General features: G+C 40.5%; 1 non-coding gene and 1 pseudogene across 1 annotated transcript; one reads left to right on the forward strand and one right to left on the reverse strand.

Moving 5' to 3' along the window:
* The first annotated feature begins 25 nt into the window (after positions 1-25).
* Positions 26-13696, forward strand: LOC141613032 (alpha-amylase-like; annotated as a pseudogene).
* A 450-nt stretch (positions 13697-14146) lies between these two features.
* Positions 14147-14264, reverse strand: LOC141615504 (U5 spliceosomal RNA). Its single transcript, XR_012529923.1, has one exon. It is a non-coding gene; the product is annotated as a U5 spliceosomal RNA (small nuclear RNA).
* Positions 14265-22415: the final 8151 nt, after the last annotated feature.

The raw sequence follows: 22415 nt of genomic DNA on the forward strand, positions 1-22415 counted from the left end.
CCATTAACTCTTGCAGGTATAATATATGGCGACAAAGGAATTCCAGCAAGTATGAACTAAAGATTACTCACCCGAATAAACTTGCGCAGATTATTGTTGAAGATCGATCTCAGAACCCGTTTCTTAGCTCTTTTGAACAGGAACATTGGAGATGAGGATAGAGAGTGGATTGACACTCATCACTAGAAAAAGTGGGAGAAGGTCCATCTGAAAAAACGAGGGAGAGAAGATGGAGAGTTTGACACTACAAGAAAAATAGCCACTTGCGACGGATCATTTGCGACGGTGGAAACTTCCGTCACAACCATGGCTTTGTGACGGAATTGTGTAGTTTGCGACGGAAATTCCGTAGCAACTATTTTTAGATTTTGCGGCTTTTTTCACATGCACTGGAGTAATGTTGTGACGGTTTAGGTGAATTTGCTACGGAAATTCCTTCGCAACCTTGTCCTACATCGTTGAAGAATGACAAACTTCCTATGTTTATTAGAGCATCCGCAAAGGTGGGGAGGTGCCTCCCCATATGTCCTCTCTCTCCTCATATGGGGCTCCTCATTGTTGCACAAAGCTCCCCAACATTTGGGGTTCCACTGTTTTTAGAGGAGCTTCCCAAAAAAAAAGTAAGGCAATTTGTGTTACTTTTGGGGAGGTTCCCAAATTTTTGTGTGTGAATTGGGGAACCCCATTGTTGCATAAATGTAATTATGAAATGGGGAGGGTAAATGGAAAAGTTAGTGGAAAATGAGGTGGACGAATAAGAAAAGGAAAGAGAAGATATGGGGAGCCTCACCTTTGCGGATGCTCTAAGGTTCTTTCACTTGTTTGTTTGATTGAATTTACGACTTGAGAATTGACGCGGAATTACTTGCGCGGGATTGTTAAACGCGGGAAATGAAAAAGTTTAGGACAAAAACATATAAAAAAAATTGGAAAAAATCTTTTGCGATGGAAATTTCGTAGCAAAAGTTTGCGACGGTTTTTCCGTCGCAATAAGTGTCATTTACGACGAAATTTTTGGAAGGACCTCTTGGCCCGAAAATTCCATCGCAAATGCCCTTTAACGACGGATATGGTTCATTTTGCAACGAATCTTTATTTCCGTCGCTATTAACCTTTTTTTTGCAGTGTGAAAACCGAAATTGGAGGAGGTAGGATAGTGTTAGATAAAGATAAGATTGTCTAGCTCTCTACTTTGTTTTTGTTGGCCCGAATATAGTGACATGTTTTGTGGTTGTTTAGAAATAATAGCCGGTTTTGTTCGGTTCATATCTTGTAATGTTTACGGGTTTTATCCCTTTTTTAGTACTATACCTTACATTTTACCAAAAAAAAAGGAGTAAGAGAGCTAAATTTAATAAAATATATTCGTTAATTTAGTGTTTTTAGGAGCAAGAGAGTTTATTTTAAATGTGAGGGTGCTAATTTTGGGGTTCACAGTAGATGTATGTTTAGAAGATCTTAAATCGATGGGGAAAGAGAGGATGAGTATGTAGGAAAGTGCAAGGCAAGTTGTAGGAGGGTCAACGACGGCTGACAAGAAGGGATCCAACGATATGGTGATAAAGGTGGTTGTAAGTGAAGGTGTGGTGGTTGCTGATTTTGGATGTTTTAAAGTCATTTCTCATAGGATAACCAAACAAATTTGAGTATCAAAGGGTTCCACTCATTCCTCTTTTTTCTTTATTCCATTCTCTTTTTCCATTTGCCAACCAAACGTCCCCGAAATAAAAATCCCTTCACTCCTCACATTTATAATTCACACAAATTTTCATTTGTGACGGCACTATTTTCCCACAAGTTTATGACCTCTCACAAGAATAAAGTACGGGGCGGTGGGAGAGGAAGTGGGAGGGCAAGTAAGAGGAGGATTATGAGACGTCACAAGCTTGTGACGGTCACAAGCAAGACTCTGCGTATAATTTGTTGTTGTGTACTCCCTCCGTCCCGGTCAATTGTTGTCCTTTCGTTTTGGTACAAAGACCAAGGAAAGAGGAGAGGGTTAATTACTAAACGAAAAGTAGGTCAACTTGAGTGTAATCAAATTGCTCATCAAGTTTAATTCTTAAAATAGAAATGACAACATTGATTGAGACACTCCAAAATAAAATAGGACAACAAATGACCGGGACAGAGGAAGTGCCTCATAATGATTAATGAGGTATACTCTTTGGTATATTGGCAAGAGTAAATTAATAATTACTCCCTTTTAGATACCACTTTTCTAAAAAAAAAGTCATTTTATAAAATTTTTATTAACTTACTTACCTCAAATGTTCTCAGGTAAAAAATTGCTCCCTTTTTATATTCCGGTGACATGTTCCGTCAAAATTCAAATTTTCTGTTTAAAAGCCTAATTTTATGACGATACTACCCTTATTACTCTATTATATACTTAATTAGTCTTCTCTCTCCCTTATACACCTATTCAATTCATTTATTAATTTCAACATTCCTCTCTTCTTATATTTTTTCCTCACTTAAGGTAAGATTGTTCATCTTATTTTCAGTAATTAGGGTTTATAACCGAAAAATTATAGTTTCCTAACCCAGGAATAAAGGTTATAACGCCAGAAATGAGGGTTGGGTTTAAAACCCATAAATTAGGATTAAAAACCCATAAATTAGGGTTTAAAATCTAAAAATAAGGTTTAAAACCCAAAAATTAGGGCTAAGAACTAAGAAATTAGAGTTACACAAAATTAAAATGTTTGGAATACTACATTTAAGTCAATTGATTCGCAACTAGTTTAGATCCCGCGCAATGAATGCGCGGTATTTATAGAGTTTTTATTTTTGTATTACTTAATCATGTTAACTTAACAACTTATTAATTTTTCATATTTCACGTCATTATAATTTGATATGGGAAAAAAAAACTTAACTGTAAAATTATTCAAGAAAACTGAGTAAAACTGAACTGTAAAATAATAGTGGTATCTCATTAAAGTAATTGTTCATTTTTCTCGTTGTATTTTTTTTTCGAGAAAAAGAAAATTAAAACTGAAAATTAATTAAAGAGAATTGAGTAATATGCTGAAATGTATTTTTTAAGAAAAGTTTTTTTATACCACAAAACTAATGATTCCAGTTTTTCTTAAATTTTTTTTTGTCATGAAAGTAATCAAAACTATTTATATTTTGTTTATACGTATTATGATTGTATGAGTCAAGTCATTCTCAAATAATAGTATCAATAAAAGATTTAATATTTTATAGTTTTATATTATTTATATTTTAGTTAAAATATTATAGTTTAGTGTTTAGTGAAAATGATATAATTTGATGAAAAGAATAATTTTGATGAAAAGAATTATATAATGAAATATATTATAATTATTAAATTTCCTTATTTAGTGAATACAATTAAATTATAAATAACTTCCTTATTTAATAAGATGCTTTTTAGAGGGAAAATTAGTGAGTTCACCTATTCTTTTAATAGATAAGGGATTTATATTAAATTTCAACATATTTATAAACGTCTGGCTAATAAAACACAAAGAGGCCAAAGTCGACACTTTGAAGGGGAGAATCCTCATCAATGCTCTTAAACAAGAATTTTCCAGGCGTGAGATCTCTATGAATAACCCCCAACGAATGACAAGCTTCAACAACTCCAACAATAGTGCTCATCAACTTTGCTGCCTCACGCTCATTATACTGCCCTTTAGCCACAATCCGATCAAACAACTCCCCACCTTGACACAACTCCATAACTTAAGTACATTAGGGTAAAATTTGGGGAAAAGTTTTTGGATTAAATGTTAAATGTCGATAGAATAAGATAGAATGAAAAGTGAAATGGAGGGATGTCTAAATATTGACCCAAGGGAAACTTCGCCAGATTTAAAGAATTTTCGCATGAAAATGAAAATGGGTGCAATTTTTGACCTGACAACATTTGAGGGAAGTAATTTAATAAAAAGTTTATAAAAGAGAGTTTTTTTTTAGAAAAGTGATATCTGATCTAGAAGGGAGCTAGTAATTATTAATTTACTATATTGGTAATCACTACAAAATATATTACAAGATATTGTATATTTTTATGGTAGTAATGGTACGACCACTCAAAATGTGACGCATTTCAAGCTTAAAAAATGACTATTTAATGTGAAAAAATGACTAGTTTTAAACTTTTTTATTTTAAAAACCACTTTTTAACATAATATGATTATTGTTCATCATAAAACGGTCATTTTTTATAACGTTATACAACGATAGTATACAATAACTACAAGTTGGCAATTTGATTGTGATGGGGCATATTCTGCGCCCGCTGACCGAGTTAACATATTGAGCAAGGTCAAAGACATCCACAACAAGTCAACGTATTAGACAGCCTAACGGACGCCACCTGTCGGCCTGTCACTTGGGTCTCGGCTGGGCAAATAGCCAGCCGGGAGGCATATCCGCGTACTCATATCCAAGACCCCTCGGCATGGAGTCAACCAGGCCCGCCGGCCTGCCATGGGTCCCTCGGCCGAGGGTAAGACAGTCTTTCCACCTGCTCTGCCACTTGGCCACTTGGCCACTACGTGACAAAAGGTAAAAGTTTATAAATATACTCCACTTCTCTCATTGAGAAAGGGATCCGAAAATAATCAAATAAACTCACTATTCATCTGGTATTAACTCCCTTATCTCTCTACAATGAACTTTGTCAAGTAACACACAACTTAATCTCTTTAAGTTTACTGACTTGAGCGTCGGAGTGAGTTCGCTCGGTACCAAGTCGAACCCTCAGTTTGTTCATTGTTTCAGGAGAGGCCGAAAGGAAGAGTCAAGCAAAGTCATCATTCTAAAAGCTTACGTGGTAACAAATCCTGCTCCGGAATTACACCCGGAACAATTGGCGCCGTCTGTGGGGATAGATACTAGAAGCTAGTCAAATTCCTTACAAAAAAAAAAAAAAAAAAAAAACCCACCCAGCAAGCTAAGAAGATGTCAAAACAACAAGAGGTAGTTGTGAGTGACGAAACCGCGTTCTACCAAGATGACACCGTCCCTAATTCTGAGATTGGGCAGTCCCCAACCGGCCGAGTAATTCAACCGGCATACGGGATGCCTATACTACCGGAAACACCGCTGCCTGCCGGCCACGTCACTATCATGGGACATGTGGTCGATGCAGCCAAACTGAAGCTATTCCTGGACCTGATGGGTAATACGCCGATCACCCCCACCGCAACGACGGTGACGACAGCACACCCGCAGGTGACCAGGGCCCATAAAGTGACCCCGAACAACTTGTCCGGGGCGATACAAGGAGCCATGCATGCTAGGACGCCGGCGGAGCCCGTGCTGCCAGTGGCAGACCAAAGTCCTTCCCCCACTCGCGGGAGGACAGCGTCGCCGCGGCAACAACGAGGCCCGCCCCGAAGAAATGAAGAAAGAAGTCCGACTATGCAAAGTCGGGCAACAAGAAGCCCTTCCCGCCATGAGGAGAGAAGCCGGACTAGGGGTGCGAGGAGCCGATCGCCACGTGTCATTCGACACGTGGTCAGACAGCCCCTCAGTGCCTATGTCCTCGGAGTCTCCGTGCCGACCAAACTGAAGCTGCCGTCCCTATCATACAAAAGGTATAGCGACCCAACCGACCATGCCGAGGCTTTCGAATCATACATGTCGGTATAGGAGCAGCCCGATGAGGTATGGTGCCGAGTCTTCCCAACAACCCTGCTTGGGATGGCCCAGAGTTGGTACAAGGGGCTGCCTAATGGTTCGGTATACTGCTACGCCGACCTGAGGGACAACTTCATAGCCCAGTACGCCTGCAACAAGAGAAGGGCCGTGGAGACATCGGATCTCCTCACTATCCGACAGGGGGAGGACGAGTCTTTACGAAGCTATGTGAAGAGGTTCGACGCGAAAGCTCAGCAGATCCGTGAGCTGAACACCGAGCTGGCGGCCTTCGCACTGATGAAAGGCCTCCCGAAAGGCGAGCTCAAAAATGAGCTGATCAAATGCGAGGACCTCAACCTGGACTCCGCCAGAAAGATGGCAGACCGAGTCGTAAAGGTGGAGGATTACCACAAGACCTGGGTAGGCCACAGTGAAGCTGGGCACCCAGAAAGGAGGAGCCGCCGGGACAACGTCGATGAAGGTCGCCGTGACATGAATAGGTCACGGCCTGAAAGATCTAACAGAAATGAGCTCGGCGGGCGCCGAGGGGAGTTCGGGACCATACACCCAGAAGCGGTATCACGGTCTCACCCCCCTGGTCAAATCACCGGCCGAGGTCTTTGCCCCGAGCAAGAATGAAGGGCGAGAGTGGGCAAGACCCCCAAGACGAGGGCGGAGGGCGACGCAAGCCAATTTTGCGATTACCACGGCCAGCCCGATCATAAGACCGACGATCGTCGGATCAAGAACGCCATCGAGGAGCGATCCGAAAGGGGGCCCTCGGCAAGTACGTAGGCGGGGCCCCGGAAACGAGCTCCGACGGGGCGAATAGGAAATCAGTATTCCAAAGGATGGGAGTGATCCAGGTGGTTACCGGAGGAAACGAGAACGGAGGGTCAGCTAATGGGCACAAACGGCACCTAAATGAGCTTTACCAAGCCATCAACTTTGTGCCCACCACAGCGATCCCCGCTTCCACCGTCCCCGATATAACCATCGGAAAAAAAGACTACGAAGGAGTCGTAGCCCCGCACAGCGACCCGCTGGTAGTCCACCTGGACATATCCAACCACTTGGTTAAGAGGTGCCTAATTGATACAGGCGCCTACACGAACATCATGTTCAGGGAATGCTTCCTCAACCTCGGTCTGAAGATTGAGAACCTGAGTCCCTGCACCAACCCACTGTACAACTTCTCTGGGGCCGGCTTGGTACCCCTGGGGTCAATCAGGTTGCCGTGATGTTCGGCGAGGCGGATGCGGCCAAGAACGTTTTATCTGAGTTCGTGGTCATTGATGGTTCGTCCGCCTACAATGTTCTGATAGGCCGGGTTACTTTGAGCGAGGCCGATGATGTAATATCCATCCGGGCCTTGACATTGATGTATGTCTCGGACCGGGGGGAGGCACAAAAGCTCGTCTCAAAGGACGAGAGAGACGAAATTATCAATGTCCAAATATCTGCCAGAGAGTGTAACATGCAATCCCTCAAAGTGGCGAAGAAATCAGAGAAGGGGAAGAGCCCATCCTTACGACAGGAGGGCGATCCGATGAGCATGCACCAACAACGTCAGCATGGTCGAGGGAGCCGAGACCGAACAAGTGGAGATTGACCCAGGACGCACCGTAACTGTCGGTGTCGGCCTGGAGCCAAAGTTCAGAGCCGACCTCCTAGACCTGCTGAGAAAGAACAAAGACGTCTTCGCGTACTCAGCCGCCGAGATGCCAGGCGTGAGCCGAGAGGTGATCGTTCACAAGCTGAACGTACTCTCCAACGCCGCCCCTGTCAAGCGAAGATGAGGAACTCCTCGGCCGAGAAAGATGAAGCCATCAAGGCCGAGGTAGACAAACTATTAGAGGCGGGCTTTATCATGCCTTGTACTTACCCTGAGTGGCTAGCAAATGTTGTAATGGTGAAGAAGTCATCAGGGGGGTGGAGGATGTGTGTTGATTTTACAAATCTTAATAAAGCATGCCCTAAAGATTGCTATCCCTTGCCTCGAATAGATAGCTTAATTGACGCAACGGCAGGCTACACTATGCTAAGCCTGCTAGACGCCTTCTCGTGGTACCATCGGTATTCATGGCCTAAGAAGACATGCCTAAGTGCGCATTCATCACCATACACGGCACATACATGTATAAAATGATGCCGTTCGGTTTGAAAAACGCTGGCGCAACTTACACTAGGCTGGTGGACAAAGTGTTTCAAGATCAAAAAGGGCGAAACATCGAGGCTTACGTCGACGATGCTATTGTAAAAAGCAAGTCTGACAGCGAGCACTTGGCCGACTTGAGCGAAACATTTTGTTCACTTAGGAAATACAAGATGAAACTTAACCCAATGAAATGCAACTTCGGTGTCCGGGCAGGTAAGTTCCTCGGCGTACTTGTCAGCGCCAGGGGAATTGATGCCAATCCAGAGAAAGTCCAAGCAATACTGGACCTACCGGAGCCGAGGAATCAAAAAGAGGTTATGATGTTGACCGCGAGGATGGCGGCTCTCGCCCGTTTCATTTCCCGGTCAGCCGACAAGAGCACCCCATTCTTCAAAGTGTTGAAGGGGAATAAAGACTTCAGTTGGAGGGAGGAACAGAGCACAGCTTTCAGGCAACTGAAAGCTCATCTTCTAACTCTCCCAACCCTGTCCAGGCCGATGCTGGGGGAGACGCTATATCTATACATAGCAGTTACCTCGGCCACGGTCAGTGCCATAATCGTCAGAGAAGAAGACAAGCAGCAACACCCAATCTACTTTGTCAGCCATACACTGTTGCCCGCCGAAAGAAATTACCCACTGATTGAAAAAGCAGCCTTTGCCGTCGTCGTTGCCGCAAGGAAACTGAAACCTTACTTCGACGCGCATCCCGTGATGGTCTTAACCAACCAACCATTGGAGAAAGCATTGGAAAAATTTGAACAATCCGACAGGCTCATCAAATGGGCAGTAGAGCTATCCGGCTTCGGCATTCAATACAAGCCGAGGCCCTCGATAAAGGGGCAAGCACTGGCAGACTTCCTGGCCGAGTGCACATATCAAGAAGAACCAAATCCCGGAGTATGGGAAGTATACACCGACGGGTCCTCCACGACGAACAGCTCAGAAGCCGACATCCTTATCATCAGCCCAAACGGGGACGAGTTTGAGTATGCCTTAAAGTTTACCTTCTCGGCCTCAAACAACGAATCCGAATACGAGGCGGTGATAACTGGAGTCGAGCTAGCTAGAGCTGCCGGGGCGGAACACATTGTGTTGAAGACAGACTCACTATTGGTGACTAATCAAATCAGAGGAGAGTATGAGGCTCGAGACGATGGGATGGTAAGATACCTGGAAAGAGTAAAAGCTGACACTGCAAAATTGAAATCTTTCCAAATCCAATGCATCCCCAGGTCTGAGAACAACCGAGCCGACGCTCTCTCAAAACTTGCCAATTCAACCTTCAAGAATGTCAGCCGAACCGTGCTGGTGGATATCAGGAATGCTAAAAGCATCACTGAGACCGTCGGTATGGTGGGCGACATAGAAGCCGAGACGACGTGGATGACTCCGATAATGAAATACAAACAAACAAAAGAGTTACCGGAGGACCGCATTCTCTCTCAGAAGATAAAGAGGATCGTCGCAAGATACTTGGTGTTCGAAGGAGAACTATACAGGAGGTCTGTGATAAGACCACTTTTGAAATGTGTCGGCCCAGCCGACGGGGAGCTCATACTGACAGAGATTCACGAAAGCATCTATGGACATCACATGGGGGCAAGAACGCTAGCCCACAAAGCTCTCCGAGCAGGCTACTTCTGACCTACCATGCTTGAGGATTCCAGAACTAAGACCAAGTAGTGCAAGAATTGTCAGATGCATGCTCCGGTGATACATGCACCTTCCCGAGACTTGCAGCCAGTACTTAGCCCCTACCATTTGCACAGTGGGGGATGGATTTATTAGGGCCGTTTCCGACGGCCTTCGGAGGAAGGAAGTACCTGATCGTCGTCGTTGACTACTTCACCAAATGGGTCGAAGCTGTCGCAGTACCTGCCAAGACCACGGCGGCCGTAAGAAAGGTGATTTGGGAGAACATCATAACTCGTTTTGGGTTACCCCAAGTCATGGTATTTGACCACGGCCGAGAGTTTTGGAGTGACATGGTGATGAACTGGCTAGAAGAGCTCGGTATCAAGTTTGCATACTCCTCCGTCTGCCACCCTCAGAGCAACGGGTAGGCGGAGGCAGCTAATAAAACAATTCTAAACGGGTTGAAAAAAAAGGTTGAAGATCAAAAAGGAAGGTGGGCTGATGAACTACCCGGCGTCCTATGGTCCCTTAGAACCACGGAGAAAGAAGCAACGGGGTACAGTCCATTCCACCTAGTCTATGGGTCTGAAGCCTTCCTGCCAATTGAAGCAGCGGTGCCGACATTCAGAACGCAAACCTTTAACCCAGTCGAAAATGAGGAAGGCCTGAAAGCCTCCCTAAACCTGGTCGAAAAAAGCCGAGACACGGCACGACTTAACTTGGCAGTGTATCAAAACCGAATGAGAAGAGCATACAACCGTAGGGTCCACAAAAGAGACCTAAAAGTAGGAGATCTAGTCCTAAGAAAGTCAGCCGCGACCAACAAAGGAAACATCCATGGTAAAATGACGGCCAACTGGGAAGGACCCTACAAAGTGGTTGAAGAAATGAGGCCGGGGACATACCGGTTGACAGACATAGAGGGAGTGCCTCTAATGAGCCATTGGAACACAGACAACCTAAGGAAATATTTCATATAGCGGCGGAGGTGTCCGGGACCGTTGTGGACACCCCAACGTGTGATTATACCTTATAAAGAGTGATCCAAGTTTTCCATCAAAATACTTGTCCCCTCCATAGTCATGCCAGAGTAGACGCCGCGGCCAAAGCCGGGCAGTCACTACCGAAGTATAAAAGCGTATAAGCACTGTTGAGACGCAAATCTGACTGCCCCGACCAATCCGGGAGTGGCAGAGGAAGCGATCAATATGTCTATAGATACGGAAAGCAGTCAAAACGTAAACTCGGTTGCCTCGGCCAAAGCCGGGAGTGATGAGGGAAACGCGACTTGCCAACAGCAGTTGATACTCGCCACAACGACCAACATGCTTAGGAACGTATAAGTACGGTTGAGAAACGCAAATCGGACGCCTCGGCCAGACCGAGAGTGAAAGAGGAAGCGATCAACACGTCTACAGATACGAACGTTGTCGCGCCGTAACCCCGATTGCCTCGGCCAGACCGAGAGTGACGGGGACACAACGACCGATACGCTAACATGTTCACAACGGCGGTTGGGAAGCGCAAATCTGACGCCTCGGCCAGACCGAGAGTGAAGGAGGAAGCGACCGACTTGCCAACATGTTTAAAAACGTTAAGTACAGTTGAGATACGCATTCTAACTGCCTCGGCCAAGCCGAAGGTAAAAACAGGAAAAAAAGCGCTCAATTAATAACGAAAGAAGACAACTGAATGAAGGATTGTGATCAAAGCCCCGGCCAAGCCGAGGGCGAATAAACAAACTCTTATTAAAAATGTTCACAGGTAATACAAGAAAGAAGTCGACGGCCGTCCCCATAGGGATAGCCAAAACACTACCTACCAAAGTTCAACAAAAAAGAGAAAGGTACAGCAAAAGGTTACAGACATAAGAATTGAAAGCGCCAAAAAAATGGCAGGGAGGAAAGGCTCAATAGTTGGCCCCCGAACAGCTGAAACTGTCTGAAGGGTCGGGTGAATCCGGTGACGACCGCCCGTCTCCCTATGCCTGTTTCTGCTCGCCATCGCCAGCAGAGAAAGATCACCATCGGTGGGCGACCCGAGAGCCGACTTGGCGCTCTTCAAATGCCTTTTCCCTCTCAGCTTCCTCCCTGGCCGCCTTCACCTTTTCAGCATGGGCCGCCTTCTCCGCAGCCTCCTCAGCGGCCTTCTTCGCCTCTGCCTCCGCAGCAGCCGCCTTATCATCAAGCAGCTGGTCAAATTTTTGCCATGGGAAAGAGCCTTCAGGAAAGAGCTCTCTGATTACTTCCCTGGTGGCTTCTTCGGCCTGGTCCCGGTACTGGGCACACATGTTAGGGATGATGACAGTTTGGAGCATCTCAATGTCCTTCTCCCTCTGGGCGAGTATAGCCCTTGTGTTCCTGTGTGCCTTCGCCTGAGCCGAATACAGAGACTTCCATTCTTCCCTCTTAGCAACCGCAGCGTCGTGACCACCCTGAAGCTTGTCCCGCTCCTCCCGCAGCTTAGCGGCATCAGCTTCCACAGCCTCAACCTTGGCCCTCTCGGCTAGGACCGCCTTCTCAGCATCCTCCCTGAGCTTTCGCTCAGCGAGGAAATCATTTTCGGCGGCCTGGAGGTCCTTTTTCGCCTTCTCGGCCTCCTCCTTAGAGGCAGCAAGCTCGAACCTAAGCCGTTCAAGCACAGGGGCAGCTTCAGCCATGGTCTTTTCTTGCTCCATAATATGAGCGCCGGCTAGTTCGTTCCACTTCGCTAGCTTCCTACACAACCTTGTGCCTTCCGCCACAATCTGAGCGGCGGAAGGCTTCAGAGATGAGGAGTCGACGGTGACATTTTGATTGCCCGTCTGAATAGGCCGCTTCTCCAATTGCCGTTCAGTGAGAGGGACAGCCGGCGGCGGTTGATCTACAAAAAATTCGGACAAAGCATCCATGTCAACATTCATTGACATGCCAGAGAGCCTGTCATCAGGAACGCCTAATGAACCAGCTAAATCTGAGCCACATGTTAGATCCGTACCAGGCTTGGCCTTCTTGGTTGAAGGACCCTTTTCTTTACCGACCTCGGTAACAGCAGCGGCGGCAGACTCAGTCTCTTTTCTCTTATTCAAAGAAGGAGGAGCCTCCGCAACAGTGACCTCCTCCTCATCATCGATGACCACCTGCTGCTTTTGGACCACAGGGATTGAAGGCTGAGCCGGAGTTGACGCAGTCGCCGCCATAGACGTTGCCTTTGGTTTGCGGCGCGGCACGTAACTGGCAACCTTCGCCTGAGCCGCCCGATGATCGTCTAGATTGGGGTCCATGGGCCATATGTAGGGACGACACTCAATACTCAGATGGTAGCGGGAATTTAGACACTGGAGCCGGGTATGGAGCGGCTCCAGATATCGATCACCTTAACCCAAGAGTCCAAAAAGAGCTAATCGATTGGATGAATTGGTTGAAGACCGAAATTGGATTTGATGGTGGATGGAGATTTGATTTTGTCAAGGGATATGCACCTAGCATTACCAAACTTTACATGCAACAAACTTCACCTAATTTCGCCGTTGGTGAGTTATGGGACTCGGCTATACACTATGACCCGGATGGTAAGCCCGACTACAACCAAGACGGACCTAGGAATGAGTTAGCCGGTTGGGTCCAAGCCGCAGGTGGAGGTGTTATTAATGCCTTTGATTTCACTACTAAAGGTATTCTTCAAGCGGCCGTTGAAGGAGAATTATGGAGATTAAAAGACCCAAGTGGTAGGCCTAGTGGACTTATTGGAATTATGCCTAAAAATGCAGTAACCTTTATCGATAACCATGATACCGGATCCACTCAAAGACTATGGGCATTCCCCTCCGATAAAGTTATGCAAGGCTACGCATATATTCTCACGCACCCTGGAACCCCATCTATCGTAAGTCACTTGATAGTTGATGATGCCCTAATATATATGCACTTACTATTTGACAAACATTTAATTACCAATAAACTCCAATTCACTTACTGTTTTCGTTTTGCAGTTCTATGATCATTTCTTTGAATGGGGTTTGAAGGAAGAAATTATACGATTGAGTTCAGTAAGGACGAGAAATGGTATTTCAGAAGCAAGTAATGTCAATATAATGGCAGCGAATGCGATCTCTACGTTGCAATGATCGATGGAAAGATTATAGTGAAGCTCGGAACCAGAAATGACCTTGGCAATCTCATTCCATCAAACTTCAAAGTTGCTACCTATGGAGCTAATTATTGCGTGTGGGAGAAACAAGGTTAAAATCACATGAACGAGAAAGATGTAAGAAGTCCTATTGTTCCTAAAAATTAGTAGTTACGAGTATAATATTCAATAATAAAACTAATGTGGCGATTTAAAAACTCGCTATTGTATTGTACCACTAAGAAAAGGTATCATTCTTGTCCTCATAATGAGAGGATTAATTAGGGCCATGTGTTGTACTTAGCTTACCACTTAGGCTACTAAATATGTTGATTGCAACCTTATTTATAATAATGCAGAGGAATTGTTGTCAAAGAATTACGATTTTAGCATTTTCGACGAGGCTAATTTTCTTTTATTTCGTCAACTGATTATTTGCCAATGAAAATTAAGGAGGTTCTTCAATCTCGTCCTCTACTACAATGATATTGTAAGAATAGCTATTATTTCATGCATTATGCATAGCTAAGTTGATGAACGAATGTAAGAGAAGCCTCCATCTAACAGATTAAGTACACAATTAACGACATTAAAATTATCGACATTGCACTTGAATTGCTGGAAGCTCCGTTGAAGGAGCTCCCTCTAAAAATTAACATATGCCACTGTAAAGCAACGAGCACACGGTATTCTTTAGTAAAAGGCGAAAGAATAGTTCGCTTTGTGCTCAATGCATGGCTGCGTGATTTTTTCAATGTTGAAGAATGCCACTTTATACTTAGCTCTTACCTTGATCAATGTTTCTTCATCAATGTGGGATTAATATCTTATATATGTTTTTTTTTTCTCACTCCCCTTCGAATTTAACAAATTAAACACGCCTTCTTACGGCTATCGTCTTTGCATTGATCATATCCTTGTTGCAATTTCCTCTTCACCATCTCCGCCCTTTCAGCGTACGACAATTTGTATATTTCATTCAATCTCCTCTTTTCATTCAATTCATCCCGTTTCTTCGACAACTCCAAATTTCCATTGTTACCCTTGATGCCGCCATACCCTTGAGAATTTCTTTTTACGCCTCTGTCTTTGACACAACTTGAGGTACGCTTTACGTTAGACATCAGTGGCTTCCTAACACCATTAGGTATAACTTTCTTGATCATAGTCTCGCTACGACGAGATGGATTAGGGGCATCATCCAACCCTATTACGCATATCTTTTGCCGGCTATCTTTAGCTTGATTGTATCTTTCTTGCATCTTTCGGGTTGAATTCTCCAATCGTTGAGCATACGACAATTGCACCTTAGTATTTTCATTATCTTTGAGCTTCATTAATCTCGTAGTAGTAGTATTCATGTCTAAGTTATCTTTTTCTTTCACTTTCTCCATGATGACGATCTTGATGAACTCTCTGATTTTAGTGTTGTTTATGTATAATTTGCAATTGTTTTCAAGTGAAAGATTATGAAAATATGAAATAACATCAGTCTATATATATGCTTTGTTACTTGGGCGAGGAGTTCTTGTTACCGACAACAAGGAAGTCCTAAAGGAACTAGGTAAGTAAAAATCAGTTGAATTTTTTTTGGAAATTATTAGGGTTGTATAATTTGTTGGCGTGAATAAAATAATTACTCCGTATTTCACATTAATAAGTTTACACTTGGGACAAAGTCAATCACGCGTATACTACTAGTGCTTGAATTTTGTTAGTTTTTACTTTTTAATAATCTAAAATAAAATATAATTTAAAAAATTAATCAATGTTAACTCAATTAATTAACACCCAACTCGATAAAATTATGACATGAAACTCACATGATGTGGGATTTACGTATTTTGATCTCTACTCAACCTGAATTAAGCAAATCAAATTAAGTTAGTCAAATGAAATGACCTCGATATATCAAATCAAAACAAAACCAAAATAAAAGTTACCTTCGAGGCTTCGATGACATCTATTTGAAATAACCCAAAAATGACCATTTAGCAATACAAATACTTGTGTAAGACGGCCTTATACAAATTTATTGTAAAGCAGATTTTCTTAGTAATCACTTTTACCGATAAATAGGCTAGGATTGTGATTGAATCCGTTTTACAATTATATTAATATAAAACCGTCTTACACAAGAGTAACTCTTTACCAAAGTTAGTTAAAATTATACTCCGTGTTTATCAAGCTAAGTCAAGGGTCTAGGCCAGTGAATGAAAACGCCGTTGAGAATCACATCATTATACATCAAAAAACAAAACTAAAATAGCTTGTTATTGGAAAAGCCCTATTTATAATACAACAACATCAGAGCCTTAGTCCTAAAATGATTGGAGAGCTGTCATGGATGATCGCACACTAAAAAGCGAAATTACAGAAAAGGAAAAGTGGAAAAACAAAAATGGGAGGTGAAAATAATACAAAAGTCAAGTTAAACTTACATGCTTTAAAATTGAAGCTCGAATATTTTTTAGAGAAAATTACAAATAACCACCACATATTTGCGTATTTTTACAAATAACCACCATGTATTTGCACTTTTACAAATAACCCCCAAGCTCTTATCTAAACTCCCCAATCACCACCGTATATCTGCCCCGACACATATTTTCTTATTACCCGACTCGTTAAGTAACATTTTACGTAATATGCCCATTATACCCCTCCCTCTATTACTCCTAGACATACCAATGTCATTAGCTTCTTTGTAAAAATCATCAGCAATACTCCCTAACTTGTGAAACACTGCACCCTAAATCCCCAAATTGTTGAAGCTCTCTCGATCTATATCTCTCACCTTCTCTAACTTTATCACAGATCGACAATTAGGATTGCAGTGCTAAAATGAACCGAATTAGCAAAACTCGGTGATGTCAATAAGGTGGTGGTTGCAGTGCTGCCAGGGCATCTTCATTGGCGGCGATTGTATGTTTAATGGACTCGGTGGTGCTCGGAGTTGCAGCTCGGTGCTTCGACGATGGTGGTCGAGTATCGAGCAGGTTGGTGATTGTGAGATGAGGTGTGGCGGGTTTGGTGTCGAATCGATGTTGCTGGCTCCAGTAGATATGCGTGAGCCACAATGACTTGCTGAAATATGGTGTCACTACAACAAATCCAGGCAACTACAACGCCCCTTTAACAACGTTTATGCACGAAAATCACAATAGACGTTGTAGAATGTATGGCACGATTTTTACTAAACTTAATTACAACGGGTATGGTTATATAACCGTTGTTATAAGTTTTAACAACGGGTCAAATTTGCACAACCGTTGTTAATAATTTGGCGCAAAATTGGTGCAAAGTTAGTGAAAAGTAATCACAACGGGTATTTTTAAACCCGTTGTTAAAACTTATTTAACAACGGTTGTTGCTTAACAACCGTTGTCAATACTTTCCATACTATAAACCACACAAACACAGATCAGATCAGCTACAGCCACAAAACACATACATAACCTAACACAAACACAGACAAACACAAACACAAACACAGCAAACACACTTTCTCATCGTCTCTTTCTCTCTTTCTCATCGTCGCTTTATCATCTCGCCGTCACTGTTGGTTTCATCGTCTCTTACTTTCTCTAATTATCAGGTAAATCTCGCCGTCACTGTTGGTTTCATCGTCTTTCATCGTCATTATTTTATTTTTTTAATTATTTCATTTGCATGTATGATGGGTTTTTATCGATCATTATTATGTTATTATTCGCTTAATTAGCTCGTAAAACAAATTAAATAAAATAAAACAAAGAAGAAGCAAGATGGTAGAGAGGAATGCATGATAAACTTAATTAATAATTCATTAATATATATATATATATAAATACATAAATTAAAAAAAGAATTACATTTCTAAAAATGCAATTCTTATATTTTCATAAAGAGTCTTATTCTCTTCTATGATATCCCTCCTCTCCTCCTTAGCTATTTGGAGGTTTCGTTCAGCAGTTGCTATATCGTCATATAGCCGCAACAACTAATCACTCTCGTCAAGCCATTTCTTTTGGCGTCCTTGAGTGCGGCTTGAGCATCCACAAGATAGCTCCTAAAACTGTCCTCGATGTGGAGCAACCGGCGGATGAAGCTGTTGTTGTTCTCGGTCATAGTAAGAGTTTTAAGGATGTAATGGTTCATTTTGTTGATGAACTTTGGAGTTGTTTGAAAGATTAATTAGGGTTTGGAGATTGTTTTAGCAGTTAGGGTTTGAAGATAGTGAGATAATGGAATGGTGGTTGAGATAATGTATGTATTTATACTAAGTAATGTGTCCTTTGAGTTGTTTTTTTAATTAATATAATATATGCATGTTTAGGAAGTTGTGCCATAATCATCATATCTCCCTGCTTCAAATCTTATGTAAACCCTTCTCATTCCATATATTGTCCATTCATATGCAGGGATGGCAGTAATAATGCATGCATCGGAATTATAACGGGCCCCGTAATTATGCATGCATCTAGTAATATTTAATTTAATTTTTTTTTATTTTGTAAAAACAAACAACAACGGTTATGTAGAAACAACCCGTTGTCTTTAGTTATAACAACGGTTCTTTGTAAAGTAACCGTTGTTATAACTTTCCCACCAAAATTGAGTCACACTTTCCACAACGGATTTTTATACTTAAAACCGTTGTTAATAGTTTTAACAACGGGTTGCTTAAGAAAACCAACCGTTGTTAAAACCTTTTACAACGGACGCTTTAACAACGTCCGCTATTTTATATAACAACGGTTTTTAACCGTTGTTATAGCCTGTATCTGTAGTAGTGTGTGTAAAGGTTGATTGATTATGGTCTATGAAAGGTGAAAGATTGAAAGGTGAACATTAATTTGATGGTGATTTGGTATTTCTGGCAATTTGGGGATTCTTAAGTTTGGGAGTAATGGGGAAGGGTATTATGGGCATTTTACGTAAAACATTACTTAACAAGTCGGGAATAAGAAAAACAAGTGTCGAGTCAGATATACAGCACAAATAGGATTATACATCCAGTTGTACCATAAGCATTGTACAACTAAGGTATAAGAATCCGAGCTTCTATGTATTCTTTCTGAGCTAATTCAAAATTTATATTTTTAGTGTGTAAATAGATGAGCTTAATACTTTCTAATAAAGCTCATATTTTTTAACATAAAGCTCAGATACTTTATCACAAAGCTTAGATTCTAACCGTACAACATATACAATTGGTTGTATAGTCCATGAATTGGATATACAGTGGTGATTGGGGAGTTTAGATAAAAGTTTGGGGGTTATTTGTAAAATTGTAAATACATGGTGGTTATTTGTAAAAATACGCAAATATGTGGTGGTTATTTGTATTTTTTTTTTTTATAAAAACTTAGAATTTAAATCAAGAATAAAGATTAATACGGTTTTTGAAAATCGAAGTAAAGCTTAATCGTCGGGCCGACAAACCTTAAAAATACACTAATAAGTATTATTATATAAGAATTTTTTTGTTAAAAACGTGTAATAAATCCAATAATTCTGAGAAATTATTATTGTATTAAGATAATTTCGACTTTAGCATCTATCACTACTAGGTTAATTTTCTTTTGCGTTGTCAAGGGATTATTTAACACCGGTACATTATTACATAAAAGTTGTAATTTATTTATTTATTTATTTAATTTTAGGTGTCTCACTCAATTGGTTTACCTTTCGATTTTAGGAATACTTTTGACGAATAACTAGTTTTGTGACCCGTGAAATTCACGGGTTCGATTTAAGGATCGTTCATGCATTTTCCCCTTTAGTTTTTGATGATTTTTCCATTTTTCATTCGTGGTCTATCTCTATAACTATTTTAGCCGTTCATATTTAGGTATGTTTTACTGAGCTAGAAAATGAGTCGTTTCTATGAATCGATAATAAAAATAAAGTTGACATGAGACCCTCCACGATATCTCATATTAAAATATTCATTTTATAAAAGTAAAACATTGGGCTTTTAAAGAGGATGGTGAATTTGAATTTATGGCAAATTAATGAAAGAATCTATATCTATATCTATATAATAACATAAAAAGACATTTTGAGCCTCCATTGAAGTGCCACGTGTCACACCTTATCTTCTTGCCACCTATAACATAAAAAAGGCATCTTGAGCCTCTATTGAAGTGTCACGTGCCACACCTTAGCTTCTTGCCACCTATCATATATATTAATATACCTCCATAACTTACATCAAAAATTAAATTGCTATCATTATAGCATGAACATAAGTTTTGTACTTTTGCTTTTAATGTGTCTTGAATTCCCTCAAGACCCTAACTCTTAGGCTCCCCATGATAACACTCTTTAATATTGTATATTAACATGCCATTAAGAGAGAATTAGGATGCATTTGTAACTTGTAAGGATTGATTTTACAAAATCCTGACTATTGAAATTCTCTTTCCCATATATGTATTCTTCATTTTCTAATCCTAAACTTGGAGTCAATTTTCCTACTCTCCCAATTTTTTTGACACCTATGTCCATGTCCAACTCTTTATGGATGTACAAATGGGTAAGTTCCATTTATTTGTTCCTTTTAATATTTATTTGTTTGGAATTTACCTATCTTTCTTAATTGATTCATGTCCATGGTTATTGTTTGATCCAATCTCTTATCTGGTTGGGTTTGTTTTGTCTAATTATTGTAATTTTCACACTAAGGCTTATAACTATTGCCTATTTAGAGATGCGTATGTGTAATGAAATTGTTTTTATAGGCTCAGGCCCGTCTTTGACCTTGTGCGGCCCGTGCGGTCGCACAGGGCCCCCAAAATTTTGGCCCAAAGTTACTAAGAAAGGGCTCCTTCGGTAAACAAAAAATTCAGGAAAATTATGGCCCAAAACAAAGCCTTGGCCCGCGAGATATGTCATGTTGTCAACAATCCATTGCATTAATGTCTATGCCTAATTAGTAATTATTAATTCCTTCCTCTTTCCAAGAATATTAATTGTCCTTTTAATGCAATACATCCTTAAATAAAAAAAACGTGTATTCCAAGTTTCATATTCTAGACTTGCTCATTAATTTAAGATGAAATTATTTCCAAACAATTTTCCGAAGAAACTCACGGATGTGAAGTTGTGCGCAATTAATTTCAACCATGGTTATAATATAAGGTAGATTTTTTTTTTTTACTTTCAAGCTTCAAATGTAAGAATTACTTTATTTTAGTCTATTATTTTTCGATTTTGATATTTAATGTTTTACTATGAAATTTTTTATAATTGTTTATGATTTTAATGTATGAACATAAGCAAAGTTTGCTATCTTAAATTAATACGCTCAAATTTTTATTAATATTGTTTAAAGATCGAGTATATGAATTTGTGGAATATTAGACCAAATAATAAAAACTTATTCGATTAACTTCATTTTTTACAATTATATATTAGTAGGGCCCCAATTTTTGATTTCGCACAGGGGCCCCCAAATCTCCAAGACGGCCCTGTATAAGCTATATATTCAGGAGAAGTTTGTTTATCCGAGTTTTGTAGAATTTATACGTGTTTTTTAAGTGATGATAATTGTCCTAATAATATACCACTATGTATTGTAGGTTGTTAACGTAAACAAGTAAATGGCTTTTGCAGGACATCATTGAATCTCAAATAACAACATATATTTGCTACAATATGTCTTCATGAATATCACTTCTTTGTGGCATATCTGACAAAGCAAAACATACACTTTTTTCTAATGCAATTTTTTTTTTTTGTAAACAGATATATGAGAGTATGAGACGTAGCATGGAGTAATATTCTCTTAATGATGACTTGCAAATTAGAGATAGCAACAACATTCATATTTTTTTCATTTTTATAAAACCTCATGTGTCCCTTTGATATTTTAGTATCAGCTAGTCTTGCTTGTGACGGGCTAATCCCGTCACAAGCTTGTGACCTCTCACAAAAAGGAAGAGGGGACAAGGTGGGGCACCCCCCATGTGCTTCCCACTCACCTCTCAATGGGTATTTTGTGAGAGAAAACGGTATCCGCACAAGCTTGTGACGGATATCGCCGTCACAAATGAGAATTTGTGTTTTAGTATAGACCGCTTCCGCCTTTTGGTATTCACGCGTTTTTGTCCCCGAGCTCATAAAGAATCTTTTCTCCTATCCCGCGGGACATTACTTTTAATAAAAAAAATGATGTCCATAACAAGCCTGTGATTTTCACGGGAGACATAACTAGTTAAAAGTTAGAAAAGATGGAAAGACACACAAAGCATTTGTGTAGGGTTCTAACTATTGCAATATTATGATAGGGAAATTGAAAGGATGATGAGTTGTGGTTTATTCAGTAGGAGATAACCTATTGTGAAAGTGTAAGAGTTAAGCTCTAACTTTTCATTAATTTGTTGGCGTAAATTTTTTTTACTCCTTTTTGTAGTAGCTTGATATTCAGTTATTTACGATTTTGCATCATTCTTTAGTATTTTTTTTTTATTGTAACCTATTATTTTGTTATTCCCATTCTCATTACTTTTGTAACCAAATGATATCATTTTTGTTCAACGTCAAATTTGATATTTTTGCTAGTCAACTTTATTAAAATGATAATACTTTGTATTAATTAAAAAAATAATAAGTAGTATTAAACATAGTTTATATACCTTTTTTTTTGGTTTGGAAATAATGATGATATTTAAGACTTAAAATATTCTTCACTCATTTTCTCTTAATTATTGTAACGTTTAATTAAATAAAAATAATTTAAATAAGGTGGGTAAATAGATAAAACATCCATTATTACATTGAAATTAAAAGTAAAAAAGATATTCTACTCATTAGTATTATGTTGTTTTGAGATAAAATGTAAGTAATTATACTAAGAGAATTAATATAAACAAATTATAGCAAATCGATATATACAATGTACT

The sequence above is a fragment of the Silene latifolia genome, chromosome 11, assembly GCF_048544455.1.
Source record: "Silene latifolia isolate original U9 population chromosome 11, ASM4854445v1, whole genome shotgun sequence".
Classification (NCBI taxonomy): Eukaryota; Viridiplantae; Streptophyta; class Magnoliopsida; order Caryophyllales; family Caryophyllaceae; genus Silene; species Silene latifolia.